Consider the following 21,423-nt stretch of genomic DNA (forward strand, 5'->3'; position numbering starts at 1 on the left):
GGTCTGCCTGCTAACCGGAGGAAAAAAAGCCTGCTGCTTCTGTGACGCAGCATGATCTCTGAGAAAAGCATGAGAAGGTACGTGCTCCATACGGCCCCCAGTGGTGACACTTAGGCATGACAACAACATTTTACTTTTTAAAGGACACATTGCATAAGAAAATGTAAAAAATTTCTTAGAAAAACTCCACTTAGCATTCCCGCTGCAGGGTTTTCTGTGGTAAAACCAACAGACCCAATCTTCACTCTTCACGGTGAGTTCCGTTAACAAATTTTCAGGAACCGGGGACCCTCGGAGAACCCACACTCCTGGCCATGTAATAGCCAGTAAAATTTTGTGGCTCTAAAATACCAAAGTACTGGATCCCGGGGTCTAGCTCTCTAAAAAGAGAAGCGTTACAGGTAAAACTTTGTTTCTTCGGACACGAGGCCCGTGCACCATTGAATTCGGCCTAAAAGACACTTTGAATGGATCCGGCTGCATAGCTAGCCCCAGCAAGGATTGCTCCAGTGGAGCACAGCACAGCACATCTTTACTCATGACCAACACTTTAGACACTGGGGAAAAAACTGAGGTACTCCCAGTAGTGGAAGGGTTATATAGGGAGTGGACTTCCTGTCTTAGGGTGTGCCAGTGTCCATCACCTGACAGTGGCCTATAACCCACATAGTAACTACTATAGTTCTGTGTCCCATGATGTACTTCAAAGAAAAGGATTGTACAAGTAAGCTGTTATAAAAAGCCTATTTTATCTATAACGCAACAGTAACATAGTAACTAATATGGCTGTGTCCCATGATGTGCGATAAGAAAAAAAGACCGAAAATTTTGTAAACAAAAATCATTGTTCTTTATTTCTGTTATAAAATTTAGCAAATTCATACATTTTCTTCATACATTTTTGTCAAAAGTTATACTGCTACATATCTTTGGTAAAAAAGAACCCAAATAAGTATATATTATTTGGTCTTTCTGAAAGTTAGAGTCTACAGGCTATGGTGGCAATCACTGAAAATTGATCAAACCTGATGTACTGATGGCCTATATCTTTTCTTTTGGAAAGTAGACATTGCAAGGTATTTAGTAAGAGGCATCTATGACTTCCTGGTATGCAAAGGTAAGGACACCCAACTGCAGCCCGCTGAATGTCCAGAGTACTTCGGAGCCAGAAGAAAAGTGGTTTGGGAGCTGGTATATCCACTCCTTGGAAAGGGTTACCATCTTTATGTGGATAATTACTATACAAGCTTGCCCCTATTCCGCAATCTTTACTGCAAGGACACTCCAGCATGTGGTACAGTGTGAGCCAAAAGGAAGGGCTTCCCGCAAAGGCTTGTTGCTGAAAGACTACAACAAGGGGAGACGGCGTCTTTGCGGAATGAAGATATTGGCTATCAGGTGGAGGGACAGACGAAATGTCCACATGCTCACAACGAACCATAACGACACCGAAATCCCCTGAAGAAACGGTCCAATCCAGAAACCAGCATGTGTCTTTGACTATAATTTGTTCATGGGGGAGTTGACTTCAATGATTAGATGATAGAACCCTACCTTCCCACAAGAAAAAGCAGCTATTGTTATAAAAAAAGTCTCCCTATATCTTCTCAGTTTGGCCATTTACAATAGTTATGTTATTTACCGTAAATCAACAGAGAGCCTCGTATCTTATCTTTAGTACCAAGAAGAAATTATCTCCACCATTTTGTACCCTGAAAGCCCACAAGAAAGTATTCGCTCGGATTCAGTGAGCAGACTCCACGAACGCCACTTTCCTGAGAGACTCCCCCACCACGAAACAGGCCAAAAACTTCAGAAGAAATGCCAGGTGTGCTCCAGAGGAGGAGCTAGAAGAGACACCATGTATTATTGTCCCCAATGTCCTTCCCAACCAGGCCTTTGTATTGGTGAATGTTTCCGCCATTACCATACTTATCTACATTAGGAGAGTATGGTAAACCTAATTGTCATTTACCGCCACACCACTTATGCCACTGTCCATACCGCTGCCTTCTCCGGAACTGACCCTGGCCTGCTAAACGACCATGCTTCTACCAATGCTAAACTTTAAATAAAAGCAACATATAGTTGTGTAACTGATAGGTCAAGAATGAAATATAGCAGCCAGCATCAACAATGATCCAATTGTGAAGATAAAATAAAAAATTAAAAATGCAGCGCTAGTGAAAATAAACTAATGAAAGTAATATATCCAAACAGGGCATATATATATTGCATATATCTAGTAAACCTGTGAAAAAAATAAAAATATGTGCAGGTATTGAAAACCTAATCAATGCCTGTAATCGCATGGAACAGCAAAACACTTGTGAAAATGAAAAGTGGCCATTGTGAAGTAATATTAGGTTCAACTTCCACAAAATATAAGAAATGAGCCACAAAACACAAGTGAAAGTGAAAAGTGTCCACTAACTTCATTAAAACAAAATTAATATTTGTTGTAAATAAACAATAGGAAAAGGAAATTGGTGAAATCCATGTGACAAAAATATGAATGAAGAATTGTATAGCTCAAATAACGTTCGTTAAACAATAAAGATTCCTCCACATAGGGATCGCATTTGTTTCATACAAGGAAACTCAAATGTGTGGGATGCTTTATAGATGCATATAACTTCTCTTCCAACATACAGCAGAGAGGAGACAAACTGACATCAAAAATAGAGGTAATGGGTACTCTTACCCCATGGTGTGGACCCACACACCGTAGCGGACTCAATTAGGCGTGAAAGTGCTCGACGTGAACCATTCCTCCTCGTGTGCTGATATAGCATCCAACGCCGTTAACAACGATGCATCCAACCAAGATGTCAGGTGTGCATAAACCCCATCCGAACTCCAGGTCCAAGAGAAGTGTGCTCATCCACATATATAATAATTCATGGAGAAAAAAAAGAGATAAAGCCTCCATATAGAGCAGGTCATCTGGTAAAAAGATTTATTTAAAATAAAAATAGATAAAAAATGGTACCAAACATCAATAAAGATGTGTACAGACAATAAAAAGCACAGTAAATCCGGCCAGCAGGCTATGTACCCGACATGTTTCGTACCAATGTACTTCAACTGGGGCATAAACCTATTAGATCCCATGAGCTATATATAGATATATATTTATATAATACATAAATGATAAACACTATAGCTATGCGGAGACACACCATAAAGAGGCCGCAAACGATAGGACGGCTAATAAAGACGCTGGCCATCAACCACAAATAAGAGGGCACAGACAGCACAAAGAGGCGCTCTCACTATTCCACCTAGTGGGCGAAAATAATATCTATAAGGCAACTATATATCAAACAAAAGCTGGTGTACCTATAGTTAATGCTATCCACCGATACCTAAATAATATAACAATAGTAACACCAATAATTAACTTAATAATAAAGGTGGAAAATATTCAATAAAGAAAAAGACCGTAATATCTAACATTTATAACCATAAATATCAAAACGAACCGACACGGTTCAACAATTATGCCATAATGTGTGTACAACCATTATAAACACATAACATTAATGCATAAAGATAAATATGGAAAAACTCTAAAAATAAACAAAGTAAATAAAAAATATATATTTTTCCAAAAATATATAAAAAACGCATAGAGATAAATCAAATAAGTATGCCACTAGATACAATTCGGAAAGCTGAGAGTACATGAAATGCTATCTAGATGTAATATTAGGACTTATTAATGAATGCGTTAATATCCCAGTCAAGATTTAACTCGAATGGGAAATAACGCTTCAACTGATAAATCCAGAATGTTTCTAATTTAGAAACACCCCTCACTCTAGATTCACCTCTCCATTGTGGGGAGAAACTATCAATAACCTGGAATTTCGTCCCAAAAGGATTTTTATTATGAAAATGTAATTGCGAATATAGGCATTAATCAGGTTTTCAATACCTGCATATATTTTATTTTTTTCACAGGTTTACTAGATATATGCAATATATATGCCCTGGGAAAAAAATGACAACTTCAAAAAACGGTGCCTCTTACTAAATACCTTGGAATGTCTACTTTCCAAAAAGGGGTAATTTGGGGGTATTTGTACTTTCCTGGCTTGTTAGTGTCTCAAGAAATGAGATAGGCCTCAGTACATTAGGTGTGATCAGGTGTAATACATTTTCAATGATTGGCCCCTTAGCTAGTGGTAGACTCTATAACAGGGATATGCAATTAGCGGACCTCCAGCTGTTGCAAAACTACAATTCCCATGAGGCATAGCAAGACTCTGAGAGCCACAAGCATGACACCCAGAGGCAGAAGCATGATGGGACTTGTAGTTTTGCAACAGCTGGAGGTCCGCTAATTGCATATCCCTGCTCTATAACTTTCACAAAGACAAAATAATTTACACTGATTTTGGTTATTTTTACCAAAGATATGTAGCAGTATAAATTTTGGCCAAAATGTATGAAGAAAAATTACTAATTTGCAAAATTGTGTAACAGAAACGAAGAAAAATTCTTTGTTTTACAAAATTTTCTGTCTTTTTTTCATTTATAGCGTCAAAAATAAAAAACCCAGAGGTGATCAAATACCACCAAAAGAAAGCTCTATTTGTGTGAAATCAAGGACAAAAATTTCATGTGGGTACAGTGTTGCATGACTGAGTAATTGTCATTCAAAATGTGAGCACACCGAAAGCTGAAAATTGGTCTGGTTAGGAAGGGGGTTTAAGTGCCCAGTTGTCAAGTGGTTAAAGAGCAGCTCCACTTTTGTTGATAAATAAAAACCTTCCCCTCCGTGTGATCTATATTGTCAAAAGTATTGGGATGCCTGCTTTTACATGCACATGAACTTTACTAGCATACAATTTTTAGTCCCTAGAGTTCAATATTGAGTTGGCCCACCCTTTGCAGCTATAACAGCTTCAATTTTTCTGGAAAGGCTGTCCACAAGGTTTAGGAGTGTGTCTATGGCAATGTTCGACCATTTTTCCAGAAGAAGATTTGTGGGATCAGGCACTGATGTGGACGAAAAGGTCTGGCTCACAGTCTCCGCTCTAATTCATCCCAAAGGTGTTCTATGAGGTTGAGGTCAGGACTCTGTGCGGGCCAGTCAAGTTCCTCCCCCCCAAATTCACTCATCCATGTCTTTATGGACCTTGCTTTGTGCACTTGTGCGCAGTGATGTTGGAACAGGAAGGGGTCATCCCCACACTGTTCCCACAAAGTAGGGAGCATGAAATTGTCCAAAATGTCTTGGTATGCTGACACCTTAAGAGTCCCCTTACCTGACCAAGCTCAACCCCAGAAAAGCAGCCCCACACCATAATCCCCCTCCACCAAATGATTTGAACCAGTGCACAAGTCATGGTCCATAAAGACATGGATAAGCGCATTTGGGGTGAAGGAACTTGACTGGCCAGCACAGAGTCCTGACCTCAACTCAATAGAACACCTTTTTGATGAATTAGAGTGGAGACTGCGAGCCAGGCCTTCTTGTCCAACATCAGTGCCTGATCTCACAAATGTGCTTCTGGACGAATGTGGACAGCCTTCCCAGAAGAGTTGAGTCCGAAGTACACAGCAATCACAGAGTTTGCTCTCCCAGAACTGGACGACCATGCTGTAGCCATCTTTCAGCTGCGTGTTTAATTTGCAGGGATTGCCTACTTCTCATTTTGGCAATATGACAGGAAGTGGAAGTAAATGCCTCCAATGGGACACCGATAGCAAAAAAATTGATCGCTCCCCCCTTACTCTATCCAAAATGAAAAAAAAAAAAAGTTATGCCTTTAGTTCTACTTTAATTTCCAAAAATCCCATTGTACCAACTATTTATTTCTATCTTGTCTTTTGCCTTGTTCCTGCCGTAAAGTAATACTAAAGCTTTGTTTTGTTTTTTTCTAAAATAACAAACACGTTATTCTTACCTGCTCTGTACAGTGGTTTTGCACAGATTCCCCTCTTCTCGGGTTCCACGACGGGGCACTCCTGGCCCCTCCCTTCTGCCCCCACAGCAAGCACCCAAGCAGGCATGATCCCAAAACATGGCTCTGTGTTGTTCATTCACACATGGAGCCACGGCTTGCCCAACCCCCCATTTGCTGATTGGCTCACAGGCTGTGATTGACAGAAGCGGGAGCCAATGGCTACTGCCAAAAGCCAATCAGGAATGCGAGTCCTTGGAGAGCCAAGGCTCTTGTGGACATCGCTGAATCATGAGGGGGTTCAGGTAAGTATTGGGGGGTGCTGCACACAGAAGGTTTTTTTACCTTCATGCAGTCTATGAACCTTGTGCCTTTACAACCACAGTCTTAGCATTAAAGTGGTTTTAAACCCTTACAACACACTTTAATCTACAGGTAAGCCTAGATTAACCACTTCCCAACCAGCGCACGACGATGTACGTCGACAGAATGGCACAGGCAGGCATATTGGCGTACATGTACGTCCAATATTCGTTGCCGCCGTGCCATCGGGAGCGCGCCGCCGGCGGCGCGCTCCCGCGCTGGTCGGGACCCCCGTGAGTCCGGTCGCGGGACCCGCGGACTCGATCGCCGCGGGCATCCCCGCGATCGTCTCACGGAGCGGCCGAATGGAGGAAATGCTGTATAAACAACATTTTTCCATTCTGCCTAGCAACTAGTGACGCTGATCTCTGCTCCATGTGATTGGAGCAGAGATCAGTGTACACTAAATGAAAGCCCAACCCCCCCACAGTTAGTAACACACCCCTAGGAACACTTAACCCCTACACTGCCACCCACTGGTTAACCCTTTCACTGCCAGTGTCATTTACACAGGAATCACTGCATTTATATAGCAGTGATTACTGTATAAATGACAATGGTCCCAAAAATGTGTCAAAAATGTCCGATGGGTCCCCCACAATGTCGCAGTCACAATAAAAATCGCAGATCGCCACCATTACTAGTAAAAAAAAATAATAAAAATTTATTAATAAAAATGCTATAAAACTATCCCTATTTTGTAAACGCTATAACTTTTGCGCAAACCAATCAATAATCGCTTATTGCGATTTTTTTTACCAAAAATATGTAGAAGAATACGTATCGGCCTAAACTGAGGGAAAAAAATGTTTTTTTATATATTTTTGGGGGATATTTATTATTACAAAAAGTAAAAAATTATGCATTTTTTTCAAAATTATCGCTCTATTTTTGTTTATAGCGCAAAAAATAAAAACCGCAGGGGTGATCAAATACCACCAAAAGAAAGCTCTATTTGTGGGAAAAAAAGGACGTTAATTTTGTTTGGGAGCCACGTCGCACGACCGCGCAATTGTCAGTTAAAGCGACGCAGTGCCGAATCGCAAAAAGTGGTCTGGTCTTTGACCAGCAAATTGGTCCGGTCTGAAAGTGGTTAAGGCTTACTTGTAGGTGCTGCAAATATATCCTAAACCTACATGGTTTAGGAGATATTTACAATTCCCTGTACAAGGATTTCTTCTGCGCATGCGCACTTTAGAAGGGTCGCGGCGTGCTGTTTTCATTAAACGACATGCCGTGACTGTCGGCTCCCGCGTGGGAGTGATGTCACGCGACTCCGGCCAGTCCCAAGCCGGAGTCCGTGACCCCGGAAGGAAGATGCTTTATTTGAAGCCACCAGCCCTGTCCAGCTAGTCAATTTCTTAATTTTTCATCCAATCTATCTGAATGACGAACTGCTTTTAAATTGGCAGACTAGATTTCAACTTAAAGCAATATTAAAGAGGAAGTAAACTCTGATGGGTTTACTTCCTCTTTGTCTCCCTGCAAAGGTAAAGCATAATGGACTACTATCATTGTGTCACTTACCCGACACAGGAGCCAGCGATGTCACCACTGTACCCTGTAGCGTGAAGCATCCATCTTCTTCCAGGTATCGCTGCTCCGGCCACTCACAGGGCCGGAGCAGTGATGATGTCACTCCCATGCATGGGAGCTGCCACTAACGGCATATCGCCGTTAGCAGCGGCATGCTCAGTGCACCTGCGCATGCGCCGTAGACAGCGGTGCCTGTCTTTTTGTAAATATCTCCTAAGCTGTGTAGGTTTAGGAGATATTTCTTGGACCTACAGGTAAGCCTTAATCTAGGCTTACCTGTAGGTCAAAGTGGTTTGTAAGGGTTTACAACCACTTTAAGCCCAAAAGCAAACATTTTATATATTGCAGCTTACCAATTCTTAGATGTGATGGCTGCGTTTGTTTTCTTTTTTAGGTTTTCTTTCCTTTATTTTCATCTTGTGATCCAGCCAGCAAGTCTGTTGGTTTTCAAAAAAGCAAGCTGTCCTGCAGATGTAGCAGTTAAAGGGTGGGGACAAACCCAAGGCCGTCATTAATATTGATTGGACCCTGGGCAAAACTTTTCTTCGGCCCCCCCCATGCAGTTTTGCTCTCCACCTGCTGCTCTGAGACATAATAATAACAAATAAATAGCAGCTAGACTCAAAATCAGTTTACTGAATCAGATCAGGCAGCTATTGCGATTGAGTGCCAGAGGTTACAGTGTATCATTACCGCTCACTGATTGGTTGCTAGAGGTTACAGCACATGATTTCTGCTTGTTAAATGGTTGCTAGAGATTACTGTGGATATGACCTCAGGGGGGCATGATATACATATCAATGCCACCAGCCACTGCTATTTTCATATGAATGCTGTTGCTATTTATATAGGAATGCTGGTAATTTACATGTAAACACAGGGTCTGCGGGTGAGTCATCTGTACACAACAATAGGGCAGAGCTGGGCAGCATTAGTACCAGTACTTCACACTGAGACATTGGAAAACAGCACAGGACTAAAACCTCAAGGGTTGAGGGAATTTAAACCAGGATATTTGTCAAGTATGAGGCAGCTGCTTTGGGCCCCACAACAATGACAGGGCCCAGGGCAGCTGCCCCTTTTGCCCTGCCTTATAAATGGCCCTGGACAAACCATTTAACAGTGACACACGCATATATTGCACATTACCTCTAGATGTGTTTAAAGAAGAAGTCCGGTCAAAGCTTGTTTCTGCACTCCTGTGACCCGTTTTATGTTACAAAGCCAGTTCAGGCTGGGGCAAGATCACAACCATATGGTTGGGATCCACCCCCATTCCTGTACCGACACTTGGCTCAGCCTCTCAGCGTGTTGCCCTCTCTACAGCCCAGCATTCCAGTAAGTGAGGAGAGGGCAGAGCGGAGAGCTGGTGACTGAGGCCTGGTTCACATATATGTGACTTGGATGTGGATTTCCCACATCCAATTCGCATGACAGGCAAGTGTGACTGGCTGTCAATGGAGCTGGTTCACACATGTCTGAGGTGGCCATGGTCCGTATTAAGAAAAGGGTCCTATGCATCTTTGGGTCCAAGGTGCAAATTCTGACCTGATTCGCACCTGAACCAGCGAACAGACACACGCCGGACCCCTGGAACAAAACCACGGCTGTACATATGTGAACCCAGCCTCACAGTCACCTGGGAGCTGTGAGAACCGAGTAATCGGCGGTGTTTGATTGTTCAGTTCTCAGTGTTAGAGGCACTGGGGGACCAATGCTGCACCCACCTAGGTAGGTACAGAGCCCTCCTGTACCTTTTGTATATGCGATGCATAGTAGTCCATTATGCTTTGCCTTTGCAGGGAATGAAAGAGGAAGTAAACCCATCAGGGTTTACTTCCTCTTTAATGGCCAAAATAAATATTTTGCCCAATAAAATGCATTAATGCCAAACGCGAATTTTGAAGGCAGGTTGGCACCGTTCCGCAAACTGCCGTAGGTGTCCGCCGGCCACCTGCGATCGATCCACAGAGAGCCAGAACGGGGATCTGTCAATGTAAACAAACAGATCCCCGTTCTGTCAGGGGAGGAGAGAGAGATTGTCTGTTCCTAGTGATCAGGAATAAGAATGAGCTCCGGAATGTTCGCACAGCCCACATGCAGAGCCCACCAGGAAGTCGGCACTGCGCTGTGCTGATCACAGGCAGTGAGACATTTCCTGATCTTATAAAAACCGCAGAGGTGATCAAATACCACCAAAAGAAAGCTCTATTTGCAGGGAAAAAAAAGGTTGTCAATTTTGTTTAGGTACAATGTTGCATGACAGCGCAATTCTCAGTTAAATTGACGCAGTGCCAATCGCAAAAAATGGCCTGGTTGTTAAGGGGTAAATCCTTCCGGAGGAGAAAAAAATAAAATAAACGTCCTGTGTGAATCCTTACAAATACGCCCTTGTTAAAATAGTTCAAATCGTTACGTTTGTCAATTTTTTGTGCTTTCATCACATCAACTTCAGGGGCAACATGTTCACTTGCTGTTTGATAGATCCCACCCACTTTTAGATGCCATTGTATGAGATAATTAATATCATGCACGTTAGCTGTCATAATATTATGGCTGATGATCAGTGTACTAAATACACAGCTAAAGAGACTGTTTGCTAGTATCATAGTCAGACGTCTTGTGACACTACCCGAGCATCCCCCACATTCTGTTCTTCACATAACGGGACGTGAACGACCCTCTACAGAGAACAGCATACCATGTCATGCTAGCATGCCGCCAACAGAGGCCAGCGCGTCTCCTCACTTCAGATTGGAAGCGGCGCACAGCACACCACGTGACCGGCCCAGCTGTCAGCCAACCATGTGCAGTTCTGTGTGGCGCTCTGTCACATGACTTGTGTCAGCTGACCCAGCATGGCTGAGCCCAGACTTCCCTGATCTCAACTGACCCTGTGTGCTGAGGAGGAGAAGGAGCACTGAGGGGGACAGCATGGAGGTAAGTGTCCGCATTGTGCAGGCTCGCCTAGTACTGGAGGTTCATTATTTAGGCTGCTCTATATCTTGTCCTCAGTGGGAGCTCACACACTGCTTGTGCTATATGTTAATGAGGCAGAGGTATGTGTTATCCATATCTATCTATCTATATATTATATTATTGTGTGTGATTCCTTGTGAATACTCATAGGGTGTCATGATCACAGGATTGCAGCCACATTTGCTTATTGTACACAGTGCTGGATGTTGTGCCCTCAGGCTCACTCACCCCCCCCAAAAGCTTTGGGCTGCCTTGGTCACCGCCATCCCAGAGCACAGATGGGGTTAAAGCCTTATTTTGTGTTTTGACAGTTCACAGCGATGCAAAAAAAAAAAAAAAAAAAAGTAGACAAGCAGCATTTAATCGCAGCAATAAATAAAAGAAAATAATGTGTGTGGGTTTTTATTTTATTTTTTCCCTGCATCTTATTAAAATAAAAACATGCAGCATCTCCAGCTCATGTCAATACATACCCTTCCCCTGCTGATTCTCATAACTGACTAATGCCCCGTATGCAAAATCGGCCGACAGAACGTCTGTTTTTTTTTTTCTTTTTCTTTGGCATGCTAGTTGTATATTGAACACGAAGAGCTTACTAAAGTTTACGAAAATTCTCATACGACAGAATAAAAAAATCGGAAGTGATGTAATGGGTTGTAGTGTATTTGTATTGTATTTTGGACGACAACTGTACTGATTAAATGAAAACGGAATGATCTGTTATCATACGAGAATAATTTTTCATGCTTGTCCGATCGGATAAACTGTCGTGATCGGCTCTCGAAAGCTCTGTACTAATGATCCAAAAGCGGTATTTTGCATACGATTTTTGGATCGTGTGTATGGGCCATTAGCTTAGTTTCACATTGGTCGACGTGTCAAATCTATGGCTATTGCCGGCTATAGCACCGTCCGATTAGCCATTTTCCCTCACCGAGGTCATGTGACTCGTTAGTGATTATGAGCTCTGTCGTGTTCGCACAGCCCACATGTAGAGTCTGCCAGGAAGTTGGCACTGTGCTGCGCTAATCACAGGCAGTGAGACACTTCCCAATCTCTGCAGCCGCCCATCGGGACAATGTCTTACTGCCTGTGATTAACGCAGTGCCGACTTCCTGGCGGGCTCTGCACGTGAGCTGTGTGAACATGCCAGAGCTCATCCTTACTCCATTATTGTTACAAGGTCTGAGAGGTAAATTTGGTATTAACGCTCTCACTCATACTGGTCACTGGAAATTCAACATGGCCCCTCCATGGCAAAGAACTCTCTGAGGATCTGAAAAAAATTGTTGCTTTACATAAAGATGGCCTAGGCTATAAGAAGATTGGCAATACCCTGAACCTGAGCTGCAGCACGATAGCCAAGACCATACAATGGTTCAACAGGACAGGTTCCACTCAGAACAGGCCTCGCCATGGTCGACCAAAGAAGTTGGGTGCCCGTTTCCTTTGCATCATATCCAGAAGTTGTCTTTGTGAAATAGATGTATGAGTGCTGCCAGCATTACTGCAGAGGTTGAAGAGGTGGGGGGCAGCCTGTCGGTGCTCAGACCATACGCCGCACACTGCATCAAATTGGTCTGCATGGCTGTCGTCCCAGAAGGAAGCCTCTTCTACAGATGATACAAAAGAAAGCCCACAAACAGTTTGCTAAAGACAAGCAGACTAAGTACATGGATTACTGGAACCATGTCCTGTGGTCTGATGAGACAAAGATAAACTTATTTGGATCAGATGTCAGGCGTGTGTGGAGACAACCAGGTGAGGAGTACAAAGACACTTGTGTCTTGCATATAATCAAGCATAGTGGTGGGAGTGTCGTGGTCTCGGGATTATGAATGCTGGTGACACTGGGGAGCTACAGTTCATTGAGGGAACTATGAATGCCAACATGTACACAATGACCCCCAAACACACCTCGAAGATGACCACTGCTTTGCTAAAGAAGCTGAGGGTAAAAGTGATGGACTGGCCAAGCATGTCTCCAGACCTAAACCCTATTGATCATCTGTGGGGCATCCACAAACAGAAGGTGGAGGAGGGCAAGGTCTCTAACATCCATCAGATCCATGATATCGTCATGGAGGAGTGGAAGAGGACTCCAGTGGCAACCTGTGACGCTCTGGTGAACTCCATGCCCAAGAGGGTTAAGGCAGTGCTGGAAAATAATGGTGGCCACACAAAATATGGACATTTTGGGCCCAATTTGAACATTTTCACTTAGGGGTGTACTAATTTTTATTGCCAGAGGTTTAGACATTAATGGCTGTGTTATTTTGAGGGGACAGCAAATTTGCATACATTTATTGCTGTATTTTTCTCTCTCAAATGTGGTGGTACAGTATATTAAAGTGTATGTGGATTTGTTGGCAACTGTGTGCAGACATTGAGCTGCTAGGGCACTGTTAACTACGATCAATGTGTCTGTTCATCTTGTGATCCCAGCTTATATTGGGAGGAGTTCAGCAGTGAGAGCTTTCACTCTTTTTTGTGCTGTTTTCTGCAGTTTTTAGGATACAGAGGTTCCTCGTGTTAGTGCCTGTTCACAAATGTGCATTTGCCAGATGTGTAATGCTATATATATATATATATATATATATATATATATATATATATATATATATATATATATATATATATATTATAAAAAAAAAAAAAAAAAAATTTCTGAAGATAAACTTGACAAGAGCCAACCAACCAAACTGTGTTACAATGTAATTGAAGAAAGGAATTCTTTTGCTGCTTTTACCTACTTGCATTTCTGAAGCCCAGTGGAATGAGTAGTACTTAGAGGTGTTCCAGCCTGGGGGGAAAAAAAATTATAAGTCAGCAGCTACAAATGCTGTAGCTGCTGACTTTTAGTATATGGACACTTACCTGTCCAGGGAGTCCGCAATGTCAGCACCCCAGCCGATCGGGTGCTGCCGCCACCATCTCGGCTAAGGGAAACCGGCTTTACAGACAGCTTCCTACTGTGCATGCGCAAATCATTCTGTGCTTTCTAATTGACCTGGAGGAGAAGGGGGGGGGGGGGGCGGCTAACTTCCAAGGGATGGCACAGTTTCCTGGAACTGGGGACAGGAACCTGGCAAAAACAAGTACCCCCCCCCCACCCCCCGAAAGGTGCCAAATGTGGCACCGGATGGGGGAGCAGAAGCAAATAAGCGAAAGTTCCACTTTTGGGTGGACCTTTGCTTTTAAAATGATACTAAAGTCTCTTTTTTGTTTAAAAATAACAAGCATGTTATACTTGCCTGCTCTGTGTAATGGTTTTACACAGAGCAGCCCAGATCTTCCTCTTTTCATCTCCCTCGCTGCCACTCCTGGCTCCTTCCTCCCTGCTGAATGCCCCCACAGAAAGCAGCTTGCTATGGGGGCACCGAAAGCCGAACCGCAGGAGCCAATGAGGAGGGAGAGTGACGGCACTCTTGTGCAACATTGCTGGATTCACATAAAAAAAACCTTCTGACTTTAGAGCCACTTTAATGTACTTAAAGTAGAACTAAAGGCAAAACTTTTTTATTTATTTATTTTTAAGTTTTGTATAGAGTGGAGAGGGATTAGAAACCTTGTCAGTTTTTATTACAGTCTGTACCCCCCGCTAGGGAGCTTCAACCTCTCTATTTGTTCTGTTTACCATTATCATTGAAAGTAAAAGAAAATTAAAAATGTTGGGCTGTTCCCTGAATAGTAATAATAGAGGGGCAATCTTCTAATGGGGACACTAGTTCTGGTGATCGGGGGGGGGGGGGGGCAAAAAGTCCCTTAATTTACAGGGATTTTCTCTCCACTTTCTGTTTGGCTGTGGGACAGGAAGTGAGGGCAAATCTCTGAAATGTGACACGGGGGGGGGGGGGGGGATCTTACAGGGGTTATAACCCTCTCTTACTCTCTCAAAAACAAAAAAACAACTTTTGCCTATAGTTCTACTTTAATGCATGATTAAGATTTTAGAGCATAATGAAGAAAGCCCTTTATAGCAAGTTATAACAAAAACAAATAAAAAATGTATGTTAACATGCTTAACAAGTGACCGTGTACTTAATTAGATTGAGGCTGGGTTCACACTGCTGCGGGGGGAGATCCGGATGTGATTCGCACCGCACTGCAGTGCAAATCACATCCGATCTCCGTAGTGATGCGAGTTCAGCCATACAGATAGTATGGCTGAATTCGCATCGCTCCCGCAGCAAACTCGCACTGGACCTTTTTTTTGGTCCGCAACAGAATCGGATCGCATGGGTGTTCACACCATGCGATCCGATTCTTGTGCGAGTGTGCAGATCACACTGCGATATGCGGACGGATCTGGGGGTGTCATTAACATTTCATTGACACTCCCAGCCGTTCGCATAGGGCAGTGTGAACTGCCGGCGGGAGTCATGCGATGCGGGAAAACGCCGCGGATTCGCAGCGTTCCCGCATCCCTGTGGTGTGAACCCAGCCTTATGGCACACTTAAACTTTAAAATAAACATTGTGTCTCCTTCAGCTGGTGAAAAAATATAGGGGGAGAGATGATTCGGTAGATAGAAATACTTAAAGGCTAAGTTCACTTTTTTTTTTTTCTAAATTCCAGCTTCCCTATGCACCAATATAGCATTTGTGTAATTTTTTTTTCAAAAATAGCAAAGCTTTCCACAAAACCTTAAGATACCTTACTGTCCTTCATCCACGATTCCAAACATATCTATTGCTTCTGTCTTACTTCCTTAGGCCTGATTCACATCTATGCATTTTTAGTGCATTTTGCAGATTTGCACCAGTCCAAAATGCAAAAAGCACTAAAAATGCATAGGTGTGAATCCAGCCTTACAGAATAGAGGTTATGACACAGAAAGGAGTTGACCAGCTGATCTCATTAGCACACACCCTGCATCATCCACCCTCCTACCTACCCACCCACTCCCAGCTGCACGTTTTTTTAAATTAAATGCAATTAATCAGTGATCACCCTTCTCACTAAATACACAATCAGATTGCATAGTGTATGGCCATCTTTATACAAGTACATAGGAGGGAGTGGACAGAAACACTCAGCTGTCAAGTTCTGCTCACATCTCTGCATAGCGAGAACTTCCCACATGCTTTTTTTATTTATTTGTTGTTTCTTGGGGAGGTGTTTTGGAGCATTTTCACTTATCACACATACGGTAGGCAGCCCATCCACATGAATGGGCTGCCCTACACACCGCAATCACCCCAGAGAAGCTTCAGAACTTTTTTAAGAGTGGAACTTGATGTGTTTTTTACTGCTCCCCCCCCCCCCCCCCCTTTTTTTTTTTTTTTTTTTTTTTTTTTGTGCAGCGCATTTCTGAAAAGCAAGGAAATGGACTGATGTGAATGGTGCCTGGTTGTTTCACTTTCAGGCCACATTCACATCTAGCATAGTGGGAGTAAATGTTTTGTGTCCCATTTTTCTTGTGACACGCATAGGGCAGCCTGCTGATTTAAATGGGCTGTGCTATATGTGCATTATAGGAAATGTTGCCGTTTTGTGGGTTGCATGTTTTTTTTTACTTTTGCAGCATTTGCCATTTGTTTTTTCACATGCCAAAATGTGTGTTTGCTTCTGTTTGGTGTGTTAGGGACCAGCAAGGAAGTTTACAAAGGGTTTGTTATCCCAGCATTTCATATTCCTGATATATGCCTGTTGTACTATGTACTTGTAGGAAAAGGTATCCTTTTCTGTTTGTATTGCTTCCTATGTGTGAAATCTCTGGTGCTCCTGCCAGGCCCTCTGCTTTACTATTAAAAATTGACCCTCTTCCCCCCTCCCCCCTATACATAAGTATTTTGCCTTTTTTGTTTCAATTTTAAACTGAATGGGCTGTTTTACAAGGTGATTGTTTACCTTCAATTTAAGAGCTGCCTAAACTTTCTTAACTCCATTGTGTGCTCCAGTACACCATAACACAATCGTAAAAACATTTAACCACTTGCCGACCGATGCATGCTGATATACGTTGGCACAATGGCAGTGGTGGGCAAATGGGCGTACCTGTACGTCCCCTTTAATCGGTGCATTTTTATAGCACTGGTCGATTACAATGGTCCCAAAATAGTGTCCGATGTGTCCGCCATAATGTCGCAGTCACGATAAAAATGCCATAAATCTTTCCCCTATTTTGTAGATGCTATAACTTTTGCGCAAACCAATCAATATACTCTTATTGCGATTTATTTATTTATTTTATTACCAAAAATATGTAGAAGAATACATATTGGCCAAAACTGAGAAAAAAATTTGCTTATTTTTTTTTATTTTATTTTTTTAACCACTACAGATCCGCGCTATTGCCAAATGACGGCATCAGCGCGGACCTACATTTCCGGGACTACGTCTATTGACGTCGTCCCGGATACGAGCGGCCTGCGCGCCCCCTGAGGGGCGCGCGCGGCGCGCTCTGTGATCGGCGAGTCCGTGAGACTCGCCTGATCACCGATCCGTGCAAGGGGTCGATCCCGACCCCTTATCACGTGATCAGCTGTCAGCCAATGACAGCTGATCATGTGATAGAACGGAGCCGGTAATCGGCTATTAGTCCTCCTCGCGCTGACAGCGCGAGGAGAGAAAAAAAAAGCCGATCACCGGCGGCCGTGATCGGGACATCAGTCCCGATCACGGCCAGCAATACAGCTGACCACCTGCCCCCTGCCAGTGCCCACCTGCCCACCGCCGTGCCATCCTGAATAAAAGTAAGTGCCCCCCATCAGTGCCCATAGTGCCCACAGTGCCACCTACAGTGCCACCCACAGTGCCACCCACAGTGCCCACAATCTGCCTCAAAGGTGCTGCGACCCAGTGCCGCCCAGCAGTGCCGCCCATCAGTGCCCATCAGTGCCCAGCAGTGCTGCCCATCAGTGCCCAGCAGTGCCACCTATCAGAGCCACCTATCAGTGCCACCTATCAGTGCCCATCAGTCCCATCTATCAGTGCCCATCCGTGCCACCCATCCGTGCCACCCATCCATGCCATCTTATCTGTGCCCATCTGTGCCCATCAGTGCCGCCTTATCTGTGCCCATCGGTGCCGCCTTATCTGTGCCCATTAGTGCCGCCTTAACTATGCCTATCAGTGCCCACCAGTGCAGCCCATCAGTGCCGCCTAATCAGCGCACTTCAATGAAGGAGAAAAATGACCCGTTTGCAAAATTTTATAACAAACTATTAAAACATGATTTTTATTTTTTTTTTTGCATCTTTTTTTGTTTGTTTAGCAAAAAATAAAACTCCGAGCTGTAACTAAATACCACCAAAAGAAAGCTCTATTTGTGGGAAAAAAATGATAAAAATTTCATTTGGGTACAGTGTTGTATGCCCGCGCAATTGTCATTCAAAGTGCATCAGCGCTGAAAGCTGAAAATTGGTCTGGGACTGAGGGGGGTTTAAGTGCCCAGTAAGCAAGTGGTTAAAGAAAAATAAAATGGGCATATTTATTATAGCAAAAAGTACAAAATATTGTGTTGTTTTTTTTTTTTTTTGTTAAAAACCGCAGAGTTTGTCAAATACCACCAAAATAAATCTCTATTTGTAGGAAAGAAGGGGATGTCAATTTTGTTTGGGTACAGCGTCGCACGGCCGCTCAATTGTCAGTTAAAGCGACGCAGTGCCGTATCGCAAAAAATTCTCTGGTCATTGAGCAGCCAAATCTTCCGGAGCTGAAGTGCTTGATGGGTGTGTATTCCATGAACGGAAGGAGGGAGGGGAGAAGGTCACTACAGCTGTGTCTCAGGTTCAACAGAGAAAACATAATGACATGTACATTTTAATGACTGTGTTTTGAACAACATGGCTGCCACACACACACACACAGCCTCCCCCCCTCCCTCAACCCCCACATTGATTGCCCTTCACATGTTGCATATCGCCCCACATGCTGGAGTGAGAACAATAATTCTAGCACCAGAGCTCATGGGTACCTCTAAACTGATGTGACCCGTAGGGCTTTTAAAGCATGGCCTTTCGAAAACCTAGGGTGCTACTGAAAGTGGTAGTAAACCCTTTTACACCACTTGTACCTACAGGTACTATAGAAAGGCCTCATGCACACGAGACGCAGTTAAACGCGCGTTCAGATGCAGTTGGACAGTTTTTTCAACTGCCCCTGAACTCATTCAATGTTATCCTATGTGTCCATGCACACAGTCTCGTTTTTTTCCGTTTTTATGCAGTTGCGTTTAATCTCGTTTTTCCAGAAGCAAAAAAATGCGTTCAGAAGCAAAAATTTCCACGTTTCAGACGCAAAACGCGGCAAAACGCCACTACCGCGTTTAGCCGCGTTTGCGTTTAGATGCGTTTTTAAAGGTGACCTTTTTTTTTACATTAAAAATCTCAAAAATGATTGCAAATGATGAAAAACCATTAGAAAAATATTTTAAACAATTGCAATTGCAAGTGGACAATCCACAACTTGTGGCAAGTGACATGGCAGGTGGCAAGTGACGTGGCAAGTGGACAATCCACAACTTGTGGCAAGTGACATGGCAGGTGGCAAGTGATGTGGCAAGTGGACAATCCACAACTTGTGGCAAGTGACATGGCAGGTGAAGTGGCAAGTGACGTGGAAAGTGGACAATCCACAACTTGTGGCAGGTGACGTGGCAAGTGACCTGGCAGGTGACGTGGCAAGTGACCTGGCAGGTGACGTGGCAAGTGACCTGGCAGGTGACGTGGCAAGTGACCTGGCAGGTGACCTGGCAGGTGACGTGGCAGGTGACGTGGCAGGTGACGTGGCAGGTGACGTGGCAGGTGACGTGGCAGGTGACGTGGCAGGTGACGTGGCAGGTGACGTGGCAGGTGACGTGGCAGGTGACGTGGCAGGTGACGTGGCAGGTGACGTGGCAGGTGACGTGGCAGGTGACGTGGCAGGTGACGTGGCAGGTGACCTGGCAGGTGACGTGGCAAGTGGAAAATCAACAACTTGTGGCAGGTGACTGGCATGTGACGTGGCAAGTGGACAATCCACTTGTGGCAGGGGACGTGGCAAGTGACGTGGCAAGTGGACAATCCACTTGTGGCAGGGGATGTGGCAAGTGACGTGGCGAGTGGACAATCCACAACTTGTGTCAGGTGACGTGGCAAGTGGACAATCCACAACTTGTGGCAGGTGATGTGGCAAGCGATGTGGCAAGTGGACAATCCACTTGTGGCAGGTGACGTGGCAAGTGGACAATCCACAACTTGTGGCAGGTGACGTGGAAAGTGATGTGGCAAGTGGACAATCCACATGTGGCAGGTGATGTGGCTGGTGACGTGGCAAGTGGACAATCCACATCTTGTGGCAGGTGGCATGGCAGGTGACGTGGAAAGTGGACAATCCACATCTTGTGGCAAGTGACGTGGCAGGTGATGTGGCAAGTGACGTGGCAAGTGGACAATCCACAACTTGTGGCAGGTGACGTGGCAGGTGATGTGGCAGGTGATGTGGCAAGTGGACAATCCAAAACTTGTGGCAAGTGACGTGGCAAGTGGACAATCCACATCTCGTGGCAAGTGATGTGGCAGGTGATGTGACAAGTGGACAATCCACATCTTGTGGCAAGTGATGTGGCAGCTGACGTGGCAAGTGGACAATCCAAAACTTGTGGCAGGTGACGTGGCAAGTGACGTGGCAAGTGACGTGGCAGGTGACGTGGCAGGTGACGTGGCAAGTGGACAATCCACAGCTTGTGGCAAGTGACATGGCAGGTGGCAAGTGATGTGGCAAGTGGACAATCCACAACTTGTGACAGGTGACGTGGCAAGTGATGTGGCAGGTGATGTGGCAAGTCGCGTGGCAAGTGGAAATCCACAACTTGTGGCATGGCAGGTGACATGGAAAGTGGACAATCCACATCTTGTGGCAAGTGACGTGGCAGGTGATGTGGCAAGTGACGTGGCAAGTGGACAATCCCCAACTTGTGGCAGGTGACGTGGCAAGTGGACAATCCACAACTTGTGGCAGGTGACGTGGCAAGTGGACAATCCACAACTTGTGGCAGGTGACGTGGCAAGTGAGGTGGCAGGTGACGTGGCAAGTGACGTGGCAAGTGGACAATCCACATCTCGTGGCAAGTGACGTGGCAGGTGATGTGGCAAGTGACGTGGAAAGTGGAAAAGCCACAACTTGTGGCAAGTGACGTGGCAGCTGACGTGGCAAGTGACGTGGCAAGTGGACAATCCAAAACTTGTGGCAGGTGACGTGGCAAGTGACGTGGCAAGTGGACAATCCACAACTTGTGGCAGGTGATGTGGCAAGTGGACAATCCAAAACTTGTGGCAGGTGACATGGCAAGTGACGTGGCAGGTGATGTGGCAAGTCACGTGGCAAGTGGACAATCCACAATTTGTGGCAGGTAACGTGGCAGTTGGACAATCCACAACTTGTGGCAAGTGACGTGGCAAGTGGACAATCCACAACTTGTGGCAGGTGCCGTGGCAAGTGACACGCTAAATACAAATACACTGCAGCTCTCACAGCTGCTGCTACTCACTCTGGTCTCACAAAATTGCTGAAATAGTTAATAATACTGTTTTTTTGAGCTGGGGAGGGTCTATGATGTTAGCTTAACTAAACGCTTCTAGACGCAAACGCGGTAAAACGCCGCTAAATCGCGGTAAAACGCGGCAAAACGCGCGTTTCTAAACGC

General features: G+C 44.5%; 1 protein-coding gene across 2 annotated transcripts in view; it reads left to right on the forward strand.

The window, feature by feature from the left end:
* Positions 1-21,423, forward strand: part of WDR81 (WD repeat domain 81) — a 117,125-nt gene continuing 95,702 nt past the window's right edge. Inside the window, exon 1 of one of the 2 annotated variants that reach the window (XM_077480569.1) lies at positions 1-77. The gene's annotated coding sequence lies outside the window, so the exon portion shown is untranslated. Of the gene's footprint in view, positions 78-10,598; positions 10,755-21,423 lie in introns of those variants that run through there. The other variant, XM_077480568.1, reaches the window with a different exon arrangement.

The sequence above is a fragment of the Lithobates pipiens genome, unplaced genomic scaffold, assembly GCF_037356315.1.
Source record: "Lithobates pipiens isolate NorthernLeopardFrog02 unplaced genomic scaffold, aLitPip1_a1.2 Scaffold_16, whole genome shotgun sequence".
Classification (NCBI taxonomy): Eukaryota; Metazoa; Chordata; class Amphibia; order Anura; family Ranidae; genus Lithobates; species Lithobates pipiens.